Source organism: Armigeres subalbatus, chromosome 3 (assembly GCF_024139115.2).
Source record: "Armigeres subalbatus isolate Guangzhou_Male chromosome 3, GZ_Asu_2, whole genome shotgun sequence".
NCBI classification, from domain to species: Eukaryota; Metazoa; Arthropoda; class Insecta; order Diptera; family Culicidae; genus Armigeres; species Armigeres subalbatus.
In genome coordinates this window covers 283,077,170-283,099,322 of record NC_085141.1, presented here as the reverse complement: position 1 = coordinate 283,099,322, position 22,153 = coordinate 283,077,170, and the positions used below count along the sequence as shown (strand labels likewise).

General features: G+C 39.9%; 1 protein-coding gene across 12 annotated transcripts in view; it reads left to right on the top strand.

The window, feature by feature from the left end:
- LOC134224678 (adenylate cyclase type 2) overlaps window positions 1–22,153 on the top strand; it is a 271,530-nt gene that overhangs the window by 120,133 nt on the left and 129,244 nt on the right. The gene's annotated exons all lie outside the window — the stretch shown is intronic.

Genomic DNA, 22,153 nt, shown 5'->3' with positions numbered 1-22,153 from the left:
AATATCGCATAGTTATAGCCATTGCTCTTCTTCACGCGGGAGATAATTTTCAGAATGTAAAATACACATTTGGTAATTAACTGTACAATATTTTTAAAAACGAAATCAAACTGCATATCATTCATATCCATATGATATAGGAATGACGAATTTATTTTTCGCTAGATAACCATCAAAAAACAATTAAAATAGCAATCAAAAATGTTGTTTAAATATCAAGACAAAATTTTCAAAACGACTTATCTGCTTTTGTAAACAAAGATTTAAACGACGATTTGACGAATATTATAGCTCTCACGCAAACCAACACCATCAACAGGTAGCTGAATCCTTCACCTACCTATTGATGGTATTGGTTTGCGTGGAGAGCTATCAGATTCATCAAATCGTCGTTTGAATCATTGTTTACAAAAGCAGATAAGTCGTTTTGAAAATTTTGTCTTGATATGTCCCACTTGCCCCATGTATGTTAAAACTCAAGGGTAAATGATAATTGCAGATTTTGGCTTCAATTAAAAATTTTAAATCGCTTTCGATGTCACACAATTATTTAATTTCTCAAAATATTCGCTGCCCACATCAATGATAAATTTAGAAAAGACTATTTAGTTGAAAATCCATTAAATTAAAATAAAAGTAAGAGATTTTCCCGGTAGTTTAAAGTCATGATCAAGCAATAGGATTAGTATGGTACGTTAAATGGTTTTGATTCCAAATATTTTTGTGTCGGGTGAATTCGTTTACAGTTCTGCTTCATCTTCCTAGAACATTGTTACCATTGAAAACGTTCATCGATTCATCTGCAGTCATGGTACCCACTTACCCCGTATTTTCACTTGCCCCGGGGTACCTTAAGTGGTTTAAGTTCCCAATATTACGACGTTTTGCTTGTGAAAATGGCGCGATTTCTTAGCATGTCCATATTACCCCCAGCCCCCATGCAATAATCTTCCAAATAACTTGGTAATCGTCGTACACGTCTAAATGTTTTGATCGGTGCAATGGCATCTTTGTTTCTTTCTTCATGGCTATTTGTAGAGCTATCTTGACCAGGCTTTGAATAAATCTTCAGTATTAGCGATTTCAGCATTTTGTAATGGATTGTTCGATGCGAGCTTCCTCGTGTGATTCACATGCCGCTCACTATCAACTCCTATACCGAGGTTTTTGACTGCTAATCTTGTTTCGGACCTTTTCAGAATAATATGCAGCTGAGAGTTGAATGTGGTACTCATATTGTTTTTCTGTATATGATTTTTCAAAAGTATAGTGTCGCCAACATCAATATCTGAATATATTACCTATCTCTTCCGGTCACCAGCCTCTAAAGTTTATTTCTCATTTTTTGTCAACTACAACATCTCTCCTTGCCTTTATTTTATTAGATTTTGTATTACATTTTTCTGGAATTATATTTTTGTTACCCTAAGGCAGACTGGAAATGAATTCCCTTTGCCTGCCTGACCATTCTGGATTTTCTTAAATTCCTATGAATCAGGATCCTGGACAGCCTAGAAATTTTTATTTTTTTTGCCTTTGACTTTCACTTAGACAGACTAGAAAGTACTTCTCTATGTCCGAATTTTTTTTGGACAGACTAGAAATAAATTTCGCTACGCCGCAGCCTTATTCAAAATAAAATATTCGCGCATTTCACTAAATAAAAAAAATCAGTACCATTTAGAATATTTACCGTCGTCATTTTGTCTTCAGTTCTTGTTCCCAGGTTCACTTTCTGTCGTGATTTCAGACGATCGATATCCGAAATCTCGCTGTCCTGAAAATTTCTTCCGCCGTTTTTCGCCTTCGTCGCCAATTGTAGGGAGCTTCCTGGTAGTAAAACACTTGTTTATTCTTTCGGATTCCATGTGAAGTTTATTTTATATCATAAACCTTCTAAGCTTATTTCTCATTCTTAATCTACTACAATCTACTCTTTCGCCTTATTCCGAGCAAACAAATAATTTAATGGTATGCGACTTGTCAAACATCATGATTTTGCAAAACAAGTTCAACGGAGTGTGTTCTGAAGGTATTTGGTCCACCTGGTCACGTTCCAGAGCACCCTGGAATGCTGATTAACTGGGGGAAGTGGCAAACTTTTAATCAATATTGAAACCTGGCTTGCGACGTACCAAACTTCAAGAAAACAAGTCCATTGGAATGTGTTCTGAGGGTATTTGGACCATCTGGTCACATTCTGGGATGCCCTGGAATGCTGGTTCCCTTGGGGAAGTAGCCACTTTTTGACCATTACTGAAACCTGGCTTGCGACGTACCAAGCTTTATGATTGTGCAAAACAAGTTCATAGGAATGTTTTCTGAGGGTATTTGGTCCATCTGGTCACCTTCCGAAAAGCAAATACCCTCAGAACGCATTCCACTGAGCTTGTTTTGCAAAATCATGAAGTTTGATACGTCGCAAGCCAGGTTTCAGTAATGATCAAAAAGTGGCCCTGGGAACCAGCTTTCCAGAATATGACCAGATGAGCCAAATACCCTCAGAATACATTTCTGTGAACTTGTTTTGCACGTCGAAAGACGTATTTCCGGCTTGATCAGGCAGTGGCCATTTTTCCGGACTGGGAGGTTATCAATATCTCCGGAACCATGTCCATTGGTCCACAACGATGACCAATGTTTCTACAACTATAAGCATTTTGTGATCGATTGCAAAAAAACAGAACCAAATTCCGATGCAAGACTGCTTAGAACCATAATTTCGAAATTTAGTTTTACGTGAAACTGGGGGTCAGCGTCAGGTACGTAAGTGTTTAATACAATCATTGTATTAAAATCTGACCATTTTGTATAATTTCAATCCAGTGTCTGTATAAAAAGCATTTCTTGGATTAAAACCAAGCACATTTCTTGGAGTAAGACCTTGCAGAATTGTATAAGCCCAGAATTTATACAAAATCCCTAACATTGGTAAAATGTTGCGTAAAATACTCGGCAGCTGATGGGACTTGAACCCACAATCTACCATTGAGTACCCGAGTGTAGTACTACTTATACAACAGCTGCCCTTGCGAGCTGCTTATTTTTTTGTAAGGTACCCCGGGGCAAGTGGGACCTAAAAAAAACGCTAGTTCAGCAAAATCGCTAGGGCTCAGAAAACAGGGTATTTCAGGACATTAACCACGGATACATCATTATATGCTTCCGTTGTTGAAGTGTAGACGTGTTGTAAGCCATTTATTCAGTTACAAAAATATTGGTAGTGACATAAATAAATTTACCTACGGGACCCACTTACCCCTTCAAACGGGGCAAGTGGGACCTATTCTGCTCTACACTGTCAAACGAAAATAATTTGAAGAATGTAGATATAATGTTCATGTAATTTCCGAGTCGTAGTATTTCAGATCATGGATGGGGGTTTATTGATTGTCCGACTTTTGTTTTTGACAAAAGAAAGGGATTAAAATATTAGCAGATAAAAAAACAAGACAACAGCCGGTTTACTGTTTAATTGTCTGTTGTCTGGCTTTACATTAGCTTACTTTCTTACCAAATGTGTAAGAAGGAGGAGATAAGCAAATCTTTGTTCACTTTTCGAATGAATGTTTCTCTGTTTAACACAAATTATTACATAAATTGAAACTTCAAAGGGGACGTTTTAATTCAGGCGGTGTTGTAAATTTGTAATAGAACGAAATGGCCAACTTATATCTTAAGCACTTTATTTATCTGATGATCCCTTTAATCTGATACGAAGTTTAAAAATAACAAAACACAAAACAAAACCTGTTGATCTATTGTATAATAAATAGATTGTTTGTACTGTAAACGGAAAATTTTGCATAGTTATAACCATTGCTCTTTTCCATTAGGGAGATAATTTTCAGAAAGTAAAATTCACATTTGGTAAATCAACTGTACAGTGGCGTAGCCAGAAAATTGGTCTGGGGGGGGGGGGGGGTTTTCTGAACATAATTTTTTTTAGAAAAAAAAATTCCTTCTAAAAATGTTGTCTCTGGGGGGGGTTTTATGTCCAAAACCACCCCCGTGGCTACGCCACTGCAACTGTACACTATTTCTTAACAACTAAACCAACGATATCAACTACATTTGATTCAGATTCATATGATATATGAGTGTCGAAGTTATTTTTCACTAGACAACAATCTAAAAACAGGTAAAATGGCTCTATCGAAAATGTTGTTCAAATATGTCCCACTTGCCCCATGAATGTTAAAAATCGAGGGAAAATGAAAATAGCAGATTTTGGCTTTAATCAAAACTTTTGAATCGTTTTCGATGTCACAAAATTATTAATTTGCTCAAAATATTCACTTTCCACATCAATGATGAATTTAGAAACGACAAAATAGTTGGAAATCCATTGAATTAAAATAAAAGTAATAGATTTTGCCAGTAGTTCAAAGTCATGATTAAACAATACCATTAGTATGGTGCCGCAAATGGTTTTGATTCCATTTTTTTTGTGTCAGGCGAATTCGTTGATAATTCTGCTTCATCTTCCTAGAACATTGTTACCATTAAAAACGTTCACCTATTTATCGGCAGCCATAGTACCCACTTACCCCGTATTTTCACTTGCCCCGGGGTACCTTATATTTATTTGGTAGGCGCTCTGTGTTCTTAACCGCTACTGTGCCGTGATCTACTGTGGTACTCTGCCCTACAGAATCCAAACAGAATCTATTTTTAGATGTCCATAATTCGTCATCGTTGTCGTTACCAGTCTATATCATCGTGTGTCCATTGTTTTTCATTTGTCCATGTGGTGAATCCAGTGATCGTTGCTTTGTTCGGTTGCCATTAATCGAAGTACGTTGGAGGAGTGCCTCCGAAAAGAACAGTTTTGTCAGTTGTCATCAGGCAGCCGCATCGGTGAGGCGCGTTCCCCAAAACGACACCGTACGGACTGCGCTTCTGGCGACTGACGAAGGTTTGGTGGAGGGGCTGGGAATCGACCATTCGCTTATAAGGCGAACGTGTAGCCAACTACGCTACGGGACCCCCGACAGAGCTGATCAATTACGAGCTTATATCGGTGGGATATAACTTAATTCGAACCGTAATTTCGCAACACTTCACAGCTTTTCTCTAATCCTACTCTGTTCATCGGCGTTGAGAGTGCGCGATCGATCATGTTTCATATCAGACGCAGAACTTTCGCTAGATCCGTGCGATTTGTTCTGTTTTGTGCGGTCGAAAGCTAAATTAATCAGTGCGCGATCGAACGTGTTTCGAATCTAATCAAGGATCTAGAAAATAGTACTGACTGGGGTTTAATCACCGTGGAAACTTATTTGTTGTTTTAATTGGCTTTTTTCGGTGACAATTAAATCAAAACAGCAATTTAGCGTTACGCGTTTCGGCTTACTACGTTTCAGCCATCATCAGACGCTACTAGCTGGCAACCTTCTAGCTGTTCAGTCAGACAAACATAACTGTTTGTCTGACTGAACAGCTAGGAGGTTGCCAGCTAGTAGCGTCTGATGATGGCTGAAGCGTAGTAAGCCGAAACGCGTAACGCTAAATTGCTGTTTTGATTTAATTGTCACCGAAAAAAGCCAATTAAAACAACAAATCTAGAAAATAGTGTTGCTTATGGCGGGTTACAATACTTTACTTTGGTTCGGGATCGATGAGAGCCGAATTCTTTATAGTGGTTTCATTTTGTTATGCAATTCTGATGGAGTGAACGCTTTGACACGACAGAAATAATAATTAGATTTTGCATGGCGGTGCCTTGCGTGGTTTTGTTAAAAATGTTTTTTTCCTGAATAGTTTCAAATCAAATCATTGTTACATTACCACCCCATCGATATTCTTCTTCTTCTTATTGGCATTACATCCCCACACTGGGACAGAACCGCCTCGCAGCTTAGTGTTCATTAAACACTTCCACAGTTATTAACCGCGAGGTTTCTAAGCCAGGTTACCATTTTTGCATTCGTATATCATGAGGCTAACACAATGATACTTTTATGCACAGGGAAGTCAAAACAGTTTCCAAACCGAAAATTGCCTAGACCGGCACCAGAAATCGAACCCAGCCACCCTCAGCATGGTCTTGCTTTGTAGTCACGCGTCTTACCGCACGGCTAAGGAGGGCCCACACCCCATCGATGTGAGCATTGAATAGGTCACAACACTTTCCAAGGTAAATCCTGAGCTATGTCACCCAACTAGCACAAGCCACACCCCGTGCTAATTGTGGTTATGCAGAGGTATTCTCGTAATGATTGGTAATGATCAAGATGGGCACCCAAACCACTGATGATAATCTAGAACTCTCTATTATTGCTAAAAATGAAGAACATCCAAAAACTGATGATAATCATAACTAACATCCAGTGTAGACATTTTTTATAGATATTTCATTAAAGTAATTTTTTCAAATAAAATTAAAGTTCATCACTAGAATACTATTGCAGAAAGGCACAGATGAAAAAATGATGGAGCATTTATATGTGTTTGTATTGGCGGTAATCTAAGCAAACAATTATTGACTCAGAAAAATATATTAAGCTCGTTTAGTGGAATGTATTAAACCGTCTAAGACGAATTAAGTACTGTCCATTTAATTCCACCAGTTAATTTTCGTTATCTTTGCAGATACGTATTTCGACCACAACTGTGTGGTCGTCTTCAGTGTCTTGTACTTGACTCGACTTCGAGTGTCGAGTCAAGTACAAGACACTGAAGACGACCACACAGTTGTGGTCGAAATACGTATCTGCAAAGATAACGAAAATTAACTGGTGGAATTAAATGGACAGTACTTAATTCGTCTTAGACGGAATAATTGACTTATACTCTAAATATCTTATTCATAAAATCCATAACCCCTTTCCCCCACTGAGTATAAGACCTCCGAACTCTGGAACCGCCCATGACAGTGCATTCAGCTATAGACAGGAATATCCAAGTGTGTATGCGAGGAAGCAAATGCGCTTCACCTCTAATGATGAGTGATTCCATTTGCATCGCAGCCAAACGGGAAACTTGCATGCCAAGTACCTACTCAGTGTGCTACTCGTGTGAAGAAAAGAGTTGATACGCTTGAAGTGAAGTGCAATCTTGGGCAATGCATGAAACACACATCGGGGTACATAACATCAGCAGCAGCAGCAGCATCATATAAATCTTCGTATACGGAAATGCGCCGAGTGCTGGCGGTGATGACATTGCTGTCTAAAGCGAAAACGATGAAGATGAGCTATTTTGAGTGGTGCAGTACCCACTCATCGTCACCGCCGTAGTGTACCTACCGGGGAACTAGATGTATGCAGATGACGCAGTCAGTGTGATTGGATTATGTTACATTTATGGCGTTTTTATTACCGCGTAACGGCGGTGTCATGTGAAGTGATTAGAGAAAATCGTGTAGGTTTAAATGGAATTAGTTTGCTCAATCTGCAGAGGAACGAAATAATCGGATGATGAAGTAAAGTGCGCACTGGTGTGACTACGAGAAAATGTGAAACGGTGGAATAATATGCAACATTGAAAAGCTCCATACAAATTATTAGATCTATGAACGAGCATGTTTAAATATCTTGGAAAATTCTATTATTCTTTCTGAAGTGGATAGCAAAAATGATCTTATTTATCAAATATGTAAATTGAATAAATAATTGTGTAGGGACAGCCAGCAATACCATGAAACCATGTCGCACAGAGTTCTCTACGAATTTGACGATTTCAATTCCTACACGACATACCAATCAACGTAATTGTACCTATTCGAATCGTTCCGACAAACCACTTTACTCCCACCGGAATCCAAGTACCAACAATACAAGACGTAATTTGAATCGAGAACTCTGCTAACTAGAACAGAAATTGTGTCAATTACCTTCACGTCTCCCCGGAGAGAATACTTCAGACGAGCTGAAAACAGCGTGCAATGGCGCGTCCGGAATCGTGCAATGCTTATTCGTTGAAACGGTGCCGGTGGTCGTCATTGCTGTGATGATGATTAGTTTTTCTTTTTCGCTAGATTTCAAATACACTGTGCAAATGGAAAACCATTACAGCACTCAACGCTTGTAATTTGCATGGAAAATCAATTCTACATCAATTTCCATCGCATTGCAATAAGTTTGTTTTACCAACTGTTTACACTAACGCACACTGCTTTGGTGAACATGAAAAATATTGAATGAACAATATTTCTGACCAGTAATTTCAATTTTGAACATTCCCGCACCGGTTTGTAAATCATACTAAACGATTTTTTTTCTATAAAATAATTAAAAAGTTACATTATTATTTTGACCATCACTTGATACTTATTATCACCATTTAAGCGAAAAATAATAACGACCACACAAATGACGGAATTCCTAGCAGTATTTCGTTAACCTTCAACGCGTGGTCACGAACCTCCCCAATGTATTGCGGCAATTTGAACACCCACGAATGGAGAGAATTGTCACTCACGGAACCAGTGACGGTCCGGCAGCGGGCGGTTAATTATCGTATCACTTTCCATCCACCACACCGGCACGGTATCAGAAGGGCATTTTGAAACGTTGATAGATGCAATTATTGGCAATTCTTCCACCCTTCGGTCCAATTACGCCCGGAGAATGGATCTTTTTTTTACCCGGACCCATCAGTTCGGTGAAAATGGCAGGAACAAACATCACGACCTGTAATCGACATCGATTGTCGCATCGTGTTTGGTTTCCTGTGCTGACGATTTTCCTTTAATTGGCACTCTCGTTTGCTTAACGTGTGTACACCTGTACAGTAGGGCGGAACAAAATTGGTGTTTGTGCTTCGAGCGTCTCACAAGGCTTTAATTGGGTCTTTAAACGACTGTACCGATTTTCAGTTCGATCCACAATGTTTCTTTACATTCTATTTTACAAAGTCACTCGCGGTAAATCTGATTCCGTGTGCAAAGATGTATTCAAATGATCATTTTTTTACCAAGTTCATCATCCAAGTTTACCAAACTACAATCAAATTCACCCAGAATTTGAGAAGAGTTTTGAAATAGCAAATGTTGTCGTTCTAGCATAGAATTTCACAGCAGTCAAAATTGGAATCACACTAATCCATATCTCACCCATCGACCAATCAAACCTTCTTAGAAGGAAGAAAAAGTTTTAATAAGGTTTTGTTGGTGACAGTTTTCAATCAACCCCAGATTTTTTTTCCCTAACTCCTAACATGCAATTGCATGTAAGTTTTTCCGTATTATGTTGTATTGGCAAGATGTACAGATAATGGATATACTGCCTAGGAGTAATTCCCGAAAAATATAAAATCAAAAAAAAATATTGCTTGATTTTCACTCGTAGCTTATGACTTTAATCATTGTATTATGCTTAGCATGCCAGGTTAGACTTCAGTAGTCTGCTTTTATAGTTTTACGAAAGCTGAGCCGCCGTGAGCCTATGCGTCTGTCACTGCTGCGATGTTCTGCAGAATTCCATGTAACGTACATTTACAACTTTGAAAACAAATACATGTCGAACAGACACTTCACACTTAGCATTACACACCTGATAAGACAGAACATTTTTATTTTATTTATCATCAGACTAAGGCCGGAGTGGCCTGTGCTGCACATAAAAGACTTCTCCATTCAGCTCGGTTCATGGCTGCACTTCGCCAACCACGCAGTCTGCGGAGCGTCCGCAAGTCGTCCTCCACCTGATCGATCCACCTTGTCCGCTGTGCACCTCGCCTTCTTGTTCCCGTCGGATCGTTGTCGAGAACCATTTTCACCGGATTACTGTCCGACATTCTGGCTACGTGCCCGGCCCACCGCAGTCTTCCGATTTTCGCGGTGTGAACGATGGATGGTTCTCCCAACAGCTGATGCAACTCGTGGTTCATTAGCCTCCTCCACGTACCGTCCGCCATCTGCACTCCACCATAGATGGTACGCAACACTTTCCTTTCGAAAACTCCCAGTGCGCGTTGGTCCTCCACGAGCATCGTCCAGGTCTCGTGTCCGTAGAGAACTACCGGTCTTATAAGCGTTTTGTAGATAGTCAGTTTGGTACGGCGGCGAACTCTATTCGATCGGAGCGTCTTGCGGAGTCCAAAGTACGTACGATTTCCAGCCACTATGCGTCTCCGAATTTCTCTGCCGGTATCGTTATCGGCGGTCACCAGTGAGCCCAAGTACACGAATTCTTCAACCACCTCGATTTCGTCACCACCGATAGAAACTCGTGGTGGGTGGCTCACATTGACCTCTCTTGAGCTCTTCCTATCATGTACTTCGTCTTCGACGTGTTGATGACTAGTCCAATCCGTTTAGCTTCGCTTTTCAGTCTGATGTAGGCTTCCTCCATCCTCTCAAAGTTACGTGCCATGATATCAATGTCGTCGGCGAAACCAAATAACTGGACGGACTTCGTGAAAATCGTACCACTCGTGTCAATCCCTGCCCTTCGTATTACTCCCTCTAAAGCGATGTTGAATAGCAGACACGAAAGACCATCACCTTGCCTACAATCCAGCTTATCGCCCTTTTTGTAGATGGGATACACGACACCTTCCATCCACTCCTGCGGCAGACAGAACATGCGACATGCGATAAACATCGGACAGTTGAGAACTTCCGTCATAACGGAAAATTTTCATGCAGGAATGGATCCCATTCCTAGATGACTACCATGACTAATATGTGGTCACGAAGGTTTTCGATCCATCCAATCTTCCCTTCTTTAATTTCACTTCTTATGGTAGCGACGAAGGGTCACAACCTTAAAGCACCCATTATAAGGCCACCGAGCTCACTTTTGAACACTTCTACCCGTTGAGTGTTCTTCACTGCCTAATACACGCCATTCCATGGTTTTCTTAGCTCGTGCTCTTGAAAAATTGCTGAAACGAGATTTTTTTTCAGAATTTTCGTGAGAAATAATTCTTTTAAATTTCTATTTGGCTGTATTTCTATGTAATTGTATTCTCACGCAATTTGAACCATTTTTGACTTTTCTGTGAGTGTAGTTTCTGCTGGTTTTAATGGATGTAATATTATTCATAGTAGTTAATATTTTGTGGACCATAGACTGCTTCAAATTTGATCCGGGGTTATTAAATAGTTGCGTTAAATATTTCCAGCGGAAGGGCGCAGATGCTAGACTTCGTTCTGGCCAGGTGCGGCAAAAAGATCCAGCCGTAATATCAAAACGAGCTATCCTAATCATATCTTCCCGGATGAGTGTATTCTTCGCTTCGTGCGGTATTATTGAGGCTAAACTCTCTCTTTAGGCTACTCATCGACATGTCTGAATTCCAACAAAATCAAATTGTTGGATGGGCTTCACAAGGGGTACAAAATTGACAATGTTGAAAGCAACCAATATTATGGCAGACAGATGACATTTGCTTGGGGCTTCAAAACGAAGAATCAATCAATGAATCAGCAAGATATGGCTGCATTTTCGAGTTTGAGGGACATATGAAAAACTAGCAGATTAGTCAACGTACAAGATAAAAAAAATAATTGAAGATTTTAATCAAAAGTGAACTCTGTGCTGCTATACACCAGAAGTAAAGAATATGGCGTCAATCGACTTAAATTTCAGCAATCCACAAAAAATATTACGTCAGATTTCGGCTTTTGGAAATAGAATAACTCAAAACAAACTCAAAATAACTCAAGCTAAGCTAAAACAAAAAAAAATAGTGCCGAATGCCACTAGGCCGAACGTTGTTTGGCCGAAAGGGTCGTTTGGCCGAAAGGGTAGTTAGGCCGAATGGGTCATTTGGCCAAAACGGTCGTTTGGCCGAATTGGTCGTTTGACCGAAAGTCATTTCGCCGAATGAGTCATTTGGCCGAAAGGGTCGTTTAGCCGAAAGGGTCATTAGGCCGAAAGGGTCTTTTGGCCGAAAGGGTCATTTGACCGAATAGGTCATTTGAAAAGAGAGAAATTAGGAGTAAGAAGACAGACAACTCAATTCACATTCCTCATTTCTCACTTCTCACTGTAAAAAATGAGGAGCGCAAAATGAGGCAAATGAGGAGTGAAAAGAGAGACGCCTCACTACTCATTTCACGCTTCTAACTTTTTACACTGAGAAGAGAAAAATGAAGAGTGAGAAGTGAGACGTCTCTCTCCTCATTCCTAATTTCTCACTTTTCAAATGAACTATTCGGCCAAATGACCTATGACCTATACCAAAAATGACTCTTTCGGTCAAATGACCTTTTCGGCCAAATGACCCTTCCGGCCAAATGACACTTTCGGCCTAAAGACCCTTTCGGCCTAATGACCTTTTCAGCTAAATGACCCTTTCGGCCGAATAACCCTTTCGGCCAAAGTACTGTTTCGGCAAAATGACCCTTTCCGTCAAACGACCCTTTCAGCTAAACGACCCTTTCGGCCAAAGTACTGTTTCGGCCACATGACCCCTTCCGTCAAACGACCCTTTCAGCCAAATGACCCTTTTGGCCAAATGACCCGTTCGGCCAAATGACCTTTTCGGACAAGTAACTTTCGGTCAGATGAGTTTTGGCCTAAAGGTTTGTGGCATTCGGCCAAATGGCTTTCGGCTGAATGAGTTACGGCCAAACGACCCTTCCCTGAGCTTGAGCTTGAGCTTGATTGACTGCTCGTAGTTGCTACTCCATTATGACCAGATCAGCTGTTCTTGCACAGGGAACCAACAGATGTTTGCTTGGGACTAGCACACATCTTCAATGTACAAGTACTGGTAATCTCATTTGTTAGGTCATACTGGCGCCTGCCACGTCAGAATGCAAGTCAATGTAGGGAAGAGGGAGGAAATGATGATGCAATCACTCGCCCACTGCAAGCCGAATATACCTCTGCACTTGCCACGAGTTCATGCGGAATTTGTTGGAATTTCTGGGTTAGGTTGGAGAGGCAGAGGTCCGTCTTGGTTAACGAGCTGCCAATGCGATAGATAGGAGAAGGTAACTGATGGAATTTATAATTGGAAGTAGGAAACGAGCTCTATAGTTCATTTCCAATTCTAGCAGATTACTGTTAGAATACTCAAGTTGAAGGTATAGGAATAGTAATGGAAACGGTATGGAAGTCCATTTCCAGTTCTAGCGATTGCTAGAACATGAGAAATGAAGAGAAAGATACAAAGTAGGAGAATGGAACGGACCTGGGATTGAACCCACGACCTCCTGCGTATGAGGCAGAAGCAGTAGCCATATGACTACCGAGCCCGCCTCGAAACAAGAGAGATCACGGACTGACCTGATTAATTTTATTACCGGCCGCGCAATGCAGAACACAATAATTCGGCCGACCGCGCGATCGTTCTGCTGTCCGAAACAAGAGAGATCACGCACTGAACTGATTAATTTTATTACCGGCCGCGCAATGCAGAACACAATATTTCGTCCGATCACGCGATCGTTCTGCTGTCCGAAACATGAGAGATCACGCACTGAACTGATTAATTTTATTACCGGCCGCGCAATGCAGAACACAATAATTCGGCCGACCGCGCGATCGTTCTGCTGTCCGAAACATGAGAGATCACGCACTGAACTGATTAATTTTGTTACCGGCCGCACAATGCAGAACACAATAATTCGGCCGACCGCGCGATCGTTCTGCTGTCCGAAACATGAGTGATCATGCACTGAACTGATTAATTTTATTACCAGCTGCACAATGCAGAACACAATATTTCGTCCGATCACGCGATCGTTCTGCTGTCCGAAACATGAGAGATCATGCACTGAACTGATTAATTTTATTACCGGCCGCGCAATGCAGAACACAATATTTCGTCCAACCGCGCGATCGTTCTGCTGTCCGAAACATGAGAGATCACGCACTGAACTGATTAATTTTATTACCGGCCGCACAATGCAGAACACAATAATTCGGCCGACCGCGCGATCGTTCTTCTGTCCGAAACATGAGAGATCTCGCACTGAACTCATTACGGCCAAACGACCCTTCCCTGAGCAGAAAAACCGATCGGCAAACGCATATAAATTTTCTGGATATAAAAAAACTCAGATTAAACGGATTGAGCAACTAAATCAAATCTTTCAAAAACTTTCTTGTAAGGATGCAGTCTGTGTGTTCAAGAAATCATTTTAATTCTCCAGCAAACAGAAGAACAATTCCATGTAGCTCAGCTGTCTTTTACCATGACGCATTTCTTCTTCTTCTTATTGGCATTACATCCCCACACTGGGACAGAGCCGCCTCGCAGCTTAGTGTTCATTAAGCACTTCCACAGTTATTAACTGCGAGGTTTCTAAGCCAAGTTACCATTTTTGCATTCATATATCATGAGGCTAACACGATGCTATTTTTATGTCCAGGGAAGTCGAGACAATTTCCAAGCCGAAAATTACCTAGACCGGCACCGGGAATCGGACCCAGCCACCCTCAGCATGGTCTTGCTTTGTAGCCGCGCGTCTTACCGCACGGCTAAGGAGGGTCCCTGAGAACGCATTTGAGACTATCCGCAAATTATGTATATACAGATGATATAAAGCCAACCTTTTTCAAATACTAAACATAAAATTCAAATAAAATGCTTACTTCGCATGAAAACATCAAAGAAAATTCGTGAACAACTGATGATATCGAGCATTATAATTTGTTTCACTACTATCTTGGCATTTACATTCCACCACCTTGTACAATGTTCGTTGGTACATTACTATATCACCAGTTGTTCACTGAGAGGTCTGTTTAAAGTTCATTTTCAATGGTATCGCTTCATACACGGGAAGCTTCCTAAAATTTCAGGGTCTTCTCCTAGATTCAAACTCGGATCAATATAAATGAGTTCTATTCCTTCGATTTCGCATTTGACTAAAATTAAAAATTAGAACTGAGAAATGAGGAATATGAAGTGAGAAATAAAAAATAAAAAACAAGACGTTTCACTTCTAACTCCTCACTGTAAAAAGTGCAGACGCCTTCCACTGCCGTGCGGTGAGATGCCGGCTACAAAACAAGACCATGTTGAATGTGACTGGATTCGACTCTCAGTCCGATCTTGGAAATTTTCGGGTTGAAAACTTTCTCGAAGAAATGGCAACTATTATTTGACCAAACGACATTTACGGTAGTATGATCCGTTCACTCGTATAACCTGTTCGGCCGAACGCCATTTTCGACCAAATGGTCCTTTCTGCTAAACGATCATTTCGGCAAATCGACATTTTCGTCTTAACGATTTTTTCGGCCAAGGACAATTTTCGGCAAAATCGACATTTTCGGCCAAACGAACGTTTCGATAAAATGACCTATGCGAATTAACGACTTTTCCGGACAACCTTTGGGTCGAACAACATTTTTGGCCAAATTATTTTTCCTGTCAAACGACCATTTCGGCCAAACGGATTTTTTGGCCAATTGTTCTATTAGGCCAAACGACATTTACGTATGATTATATTTCGCCAATCAAATTTATCAAAAAATACCGAAGCATTTCCCGTGGAAATTAAGATGAATTTCCTATGGAAAATTGAAATAATTTCCTGTGGATTTTCCGAAGACTTTCTCGTGGAAATTTTAAATATTTTCCGTGAAGATGCGTAGAATATTCCTTGAAAATTATGAAGATTTTTTTGTGTCGAATCTAGCACAGAAATTATGCAATATGATTGTCTGTCTTTCCCAATGAACTCGATGAGCAGAACACAAATATTTATTTTTCACATTCCCATTTTACGGTTCACTTTTTTACTTTTCTAAGACTTTCTACAGACATTTCGTTCGTCACTACTGGCTACTAATTTCTCAATTCTCAAATTTCCCGTCTAGTTTCTAAACGCGCATCTCTTTTTTTACTTGTAGCGTCTTATTTTACAGTTCTGACATCTTACTCCACACTAATTAATTCTCTCTTCAAAGTTCTAAGTTTCACAATCCATTTCTTATCTTGGACTTCTGAATTAAACGCGTCTTGCGTTCTCATTTCTCAATTCATATTCTCACTTCCCACCCTCGCGCACCCATTCTATTTTCTCATACGTTATTTCTCATTTCTTACATTTCTTCTTCATTTCTTCATTCTCAAATCTCGCTTTCTCCCTCCCCACTCTCGCGTCTTCCTTCAGCCACTCTCTTCTCGCACGTCATGTCTCATTCTTCTTTTTTTTGCGTTTAACTTCCTTATCTTCACTTCTCATCACTTATTTCTCACATTTCACTTCTGGCTTCTCACTTTTTACATCTGAAGTCACATTATTCACTTTTAGCGTCCCACTTCTAAATTTTCACACTTCTCTTCCTACTTGTCACTTTTTGCTTCTTAAAATTCATTTCTCACTTTTGGCATCTCGTTTCTCAGTTTTCAATGTCAATATCAATTATTTTACTTCGTGCTTTTCAACAGAGTCTATTATATAGAGTTACGCAAAGAGGATCTTCTTATATACGCAAAAAAAACGTTCATGAATTCGTGAACTAACGAGTTCACGGTGTATTTTTTCGTGAACAACAGTCACGGATTCGGGAATACAGTCACGTTTTCTTGAACGTTCTGAAAAACCTGATTCGTGTTCCCGAATCCATGTATTTTTGCTGGTTCACGAATTCAGGAACGCTTTTTTTTTGCGTGTACTTATTCTGAATGATGCTCTTGTTATTCTGTTGCCAACTTTCACTTTTGTTCAACCCTTCATGTGACTTCACGGGAGCGTTCATTTCTAAAGCTTTTTAATTCGATAGCCTAGTCACCCACAGAGTGCAAACACGTGAGTTTCTTGTTGCTACTTTATTGGGGAATATATTGATGTTTTTTGAAGCTGTTTTTAGATCAAATCTAATACATTTCAATTCATGCGTTTTAATTCGCCATAATAATCATTAGGCGATAACAATACTTCCGCCTACTTCCGACGGTTTGACAGTTCAATAGGTAGATTTGGCAACTCTATATATAATAGACTCTGCTTTTCACTTTCCACTTCGCATTTCCTACTTATCACATCTCACTTATTATTATTCATTCATTCCTTCTAACTTATAAATTTTCCTATTTCAACTCCTGCTCTCTACTTTGCACTTCTCACGTCTCGATTTTCTTTTCTTACATCTTATTTCTTAATTTTCATATTTCACTTTGTGATTTTCACTTTTAACTTTCGACTTCTTACATTCCATTTCCCACTTTCCGCATCTCGCTTCTCAATTCTCACTTTATTCTAAGTGAAGAACGCGATTATTTTTGAGAAATAAACTTTAATATACTTTTAAAATCTGGAACCCTCCTTAGCCTAGCGGTAAGACGCGCGACTACAAAGGAAGACCATGCTGAGGGTGGCTGGGCTCGCTTCCCGGGGCCTGTCTAGGCAATTTTCGGATTAAAAATTGTCTCGATTTCCCTGGGCATGACAGTATTATCATGACATGCGAATGCAAACATGCCTTGACTTAGAAACCTCGCAGTTAATAACTGCGGAAGCGCTAAATGGACACTAAGCTGTGAGGTGAAGGGTCATTTGGCTGAAACCCATTCGGTCGGAAGCCATTTGACCGAATGCCACTACCCAAGTAGCACAAGTCAAGCTAATCTGGTTGCAGCAACTTAAATGTAACTGAATCTTATCATATATAAGTTACTGTAATCTATGTGTAACATGTGTGCTGCTCGAGTAGGGCGAAAGTTGTTTGGCCGAATATACCATTTGGCCGAATAGAGTCATTTGGCCGAAAGGGTCGTTTGGCCAAATGGGTCATTTGGCCGAATGGGTCATTTAACCGAAAAGGTCATTTGGCTTACTTATGCTTTTTGGCCGAAAGTTTTGCATTTGCGACCCGAAAGGGTCATTTGGCCAAAAAGGTAGCACTACTCACTTTTCATAGTGAGAAATGAAGAAAAAGAAGTGAGACGTCTCACTTCTCACTCCTCATTTTTCACTTCTCACTGTGAAAAAAGAGGAGCGCAAAGTGAGTAGTGAGACGATGACCCTTTCGGTCACACGACCCTTTCGGCCAAATGACCCTTTCGGCCACACGACTCTTTCGGCTAAACGACCCTTTTGGCCAGATGGGTTTCGGCCTAATGGCTTGTTCGGCCTAGTGGCATTCGTCAAATGGCTTTCGGCCGAATGGGTTTGGGTCAAATCTAGGATAGGATGTGACAATTCAATTGAGACTGCCTTGTTGTTTTTTAGTCGGTTGCTCTGACGAGGTGGTCGCCAGTGCAGCCAAATTAATTTGGTACAATATCTTCCAAATATCATGTATTAAAAGTTGATGTTTTTCTTTCCGTTTCATCCATTATTTATGTAAGAGAAGCAGAAGACTAACAGAGGGAAGTTTTCGATAATGAAAATATGACTTTAATATCGAAAATGACAGAAAAGTGAATGATAATGCTTAAAATCAACAGTTTTAAACCTTTACAACACTTGACCATAATTTATATGGCGTTTGCAGTTCAATATGCATTAATTTTGTGTCAAAAAAAATCGAACTTAAACATTCACGTATATTGCTTAATATCAACTTTACATACCAGCAACACGGCCAAACTAACAACATGCTGCCCTACGAAAAACGCGCCGCCGCCAATCGAAGTAATCGATTTTCATTTTCAACCAATCAGCAACGGTACGATTGTGACAGAAAATCGGTACGATTTTTAATGACTACTTGGCACATCCTATCCTAGGGTCAAATGACCCTTCCCCGCTGTGAGGCGGCAATGTCCCAGTGGAGGATGTAAAGCCAATAATGTTCTCAAATTAAACTTCTTGTTTTTCACTTTTCACTTCTCACTTCTTGCTGTTTGCGTCTCGCTTCTCACTTCTCAATTATCATTCCCACCTCTCGCCAATTCTCTACTTCTTACTTCTCATTTGTTATTTCTCATTTCTCACTTTCCATCATTCAAAACATCGCACTTATCTCTTTGCACTTTTTCCACTTTCCACCTTTTTTCTGTTCTTACTTTTCAATCAATACTTAATAAAGATGTTTATAGCACACTGCGTTATGCACTAAATAAAACTAAATAAAAACTTACGTAAATAAAAAACAGATTTTTTCCAGAACCTATGCACTGCTAAAAATAGGTTGGATCAATGAAATCCAACTGAAGAATAAGTCGGCCAATGATCGGAACTTCTATCGGACGTATTCGAATCCAACTCTGGAACGGGTCTTAGCGTGGTTGGGAACCATCGGTTAATGAGATCCCACTTTTGGGTGAAACTGAAATGCTCAAAGGTCAGAATCGCGTTAGAGTTATGTACAAGACACGGCCACCCGACGTAAACTACATAACACAATATGGTGCTGTAAGAAATGTAGAGGTTATTCATTTGAACACTTTGTTACTGATTTCGAACAAAACTGATATAAATCAAAATTTGAATTGGGTTGGTTGATGGCTGGAATAGTTTTTGGACCTACTAGAATCGAAAATTATTAAACTCGGGAGTGAGTCGTTGTCTTGGAGTTACCGCTGGACCTATTTGAGACAATGAATACCCACTCTGAACTGGGATGATATTCGGAATCGCTTAGTATACTTAGTTGCATAAATTCAGATCTGGTATAGCTCGGCCAATCGTTTCAAAGAATGATTTGGCTTAGCTGGGTCAAAAAACCCAAATCTATTGATAGTTGATCAATGATAAGAATCGCTTTTAAACCTTGTCGGATCAAGTGTGCTGATTGATGGCCAATAAATCACCGACTGATTTTTAAAGATTAAGGAAAATCCAACTCTAAAAGTTGATCTGATTGTATAACATTTCACCGAAAACTATTTCGCGGAATTCATTTTCGCGGAATAACATTTGGCGGTTTGTAACTTTTCTTTCTTTCTGACTTTTGGCGGAATGCACCATTTCGCGGAATATTAATAATAATAGCCTTTGTTCATTCAGCATTCCGACATTATTACCTGCGAGGTCTCTAAGCCAAATTACCATTTTGTTTTGCATTCGTTTAACACGAGATTAACGAGACTATCCTTCAGCATAGGCTTGCTTTGCAGTCACGCATCTTCCCGCACGGCTAAGGAACGCCTCCCAGAATATTTAGAAGTAGTTTTCAAAATGTCAATTGCCCCTTATACCGGACAGATACATCCATTTAAAGAAGACGTTACCCCTCCTTTCGCCTTATACCGGGCAGACGCGTTCATCTAAAGAAGGCATTATCAACTCTTTTCGCTTTATACCGGGCAGATGCATCCATTTAAAGAAGACGTTACCCATCCCTTCGCCTTATACCGGACAGACGTATTCTTCTAGAGAAGGCCTTATCAACTCCTTTCGCCTTATACCGAGCAGATGTATCCATTTAAAGAAGGCGTTACCCCTGTCTTCACCTTATACTGGGCAGATGTATTCTTTTAAAAAAGGCATTATCAACTCCTTTCGCCTTATACCGGGTAGATCTTCTTCTTCTTCTTCTTCTTCTTCTTCTTCTTCTTCTTCTTCTTCTTCTTCTTCTTCTTCTTCTTCTTCTTCTTCTTCTTCTTCTTCTTCTTCTTCTTCTTCTTCTTCTTCTTCTTCTTCTTCTTCTTCTTCTTCTTCTTCTTCTTCTTCTTCTTCTCATTGGCATTACATCCCCACACTAGGACAGAGCCGCCTCGCAGCTTAGTATTCATTAAGCACTTCCACAGTTATTAACTGCGAGGTTTCTAAGCCAAGTTACCATTTTTGCATTCGTATATCATGAGGCTAACACGGTGATACTTTTATGCCCAGGGAAGTCGAGACAATTTCCAATCCGAAAACTGCCTAGACTGGCACCGGGAATCGAACCCAGCCACCCTCAGCATGGTCTTGCTTTGTAGCCGCGCGTCTTACCGCACGGCTAAGGAGGGCCCCGGGTAGATGCATCCATTTAAAGAAGACATTATCAACTCCTTTCGCCTTATACCGGGCAGATGCATCCATTTGAAGAAGGCGTTACCCTTCCCTTCGCCTTATACCGGGAAGACGTGTTCTTTGAAAGAAAACATTAGCAACTCCTTTCGCCTTATAACGGGCGGTAAATACGGTCGAGTCAAACCCGTACCCGATGGGTTCGGGTTTGAAAAATTATTACAATATCGGGTTCGGCTCGGGTACGGGTTTGAGAAATAAAATACTGCAAATTATTTTATTCAGTTTTGTTAATTGGGAGGCTAGTTTGTTGTTTTGGCTTAATTTTTTTTTCAATTTTATGAGAACCAGAAAATATCTAGTTTGAATTTTTCGGGGAAAAATTGTGTGCGGGCTAAAATAATTAAATTATGTCGGGTTCGAATCGAAATTCTCGGGAATGGGTTGGGTTCGGATTTGCATTAAATGCAAAAAAAAATGCCCGGATTTCATGTAATTAAGCAGAAATCGATAATTATTTGAATGATAATTATTCTAACTGAATTCCGCCAAATGGCATTCCGCGGAATGACTTTCGGTGAAAAGGTACATTCCGCGAAATGTCTTTCGAAAAAAAGGTGCATTCCGCGAAATGTGTTTCGGTGAGTTGATACATTCCGCAAAATGTCGTACCGAAAAAAAAAACTCCGCGAAATGGTTTTCGGCGAAATAGTATACAACCGTTGATCTATCGGTAGTTTAAAGAGGCTAAACATTGAAATGGAAGCAGGGTGTTCGAGAAAAAATTACTCAGTTCCAATCTGGATTTGTTTATAATTAAATGTAAAGAATACAAATCCGCATTTAACGCTGGTAGTCACTAAGGACATTCTTCTGCAATTGATTAATGCCTTACATACTAGCAATGATAAAAAAGTCAAAAGTAAATTATCACTGCTGATTGAAGGAATCAACGGATTCACTTTGGTTTTCTACATTGCACTCGTACAAGTTTCTTTTTTACTGGAATAGCAAATGTCGATTGGTCATATGCGAACATTTTGAACCACATGTAGGTAGTTTTTCTGATTAAAACGGACAAATTTATCTTAAATCTACATAAAACCCATACCACTACTAATGACCTAGACTGTACGTAATTTCTCTGACTTCTGTAAGGACGGACTTTGCTCATTGCTGAAGTAAATACTCTTCCGTATTTTAGAAATCGCAAATTACTGCCTTGCCAATCAATCATGTACACGTAGGTTCAAAGTTCCTTTTAACAACAGTACTACGATTAGGAATTCACCATAAAGCGAAAAAAAAACTTCTGTCCCTGAAAGTATACGAACGAAGTTCGAACTTGAGCTTGTTACTCGATCTTCCCTATGGTTCATCAATTCTCAGCATCGT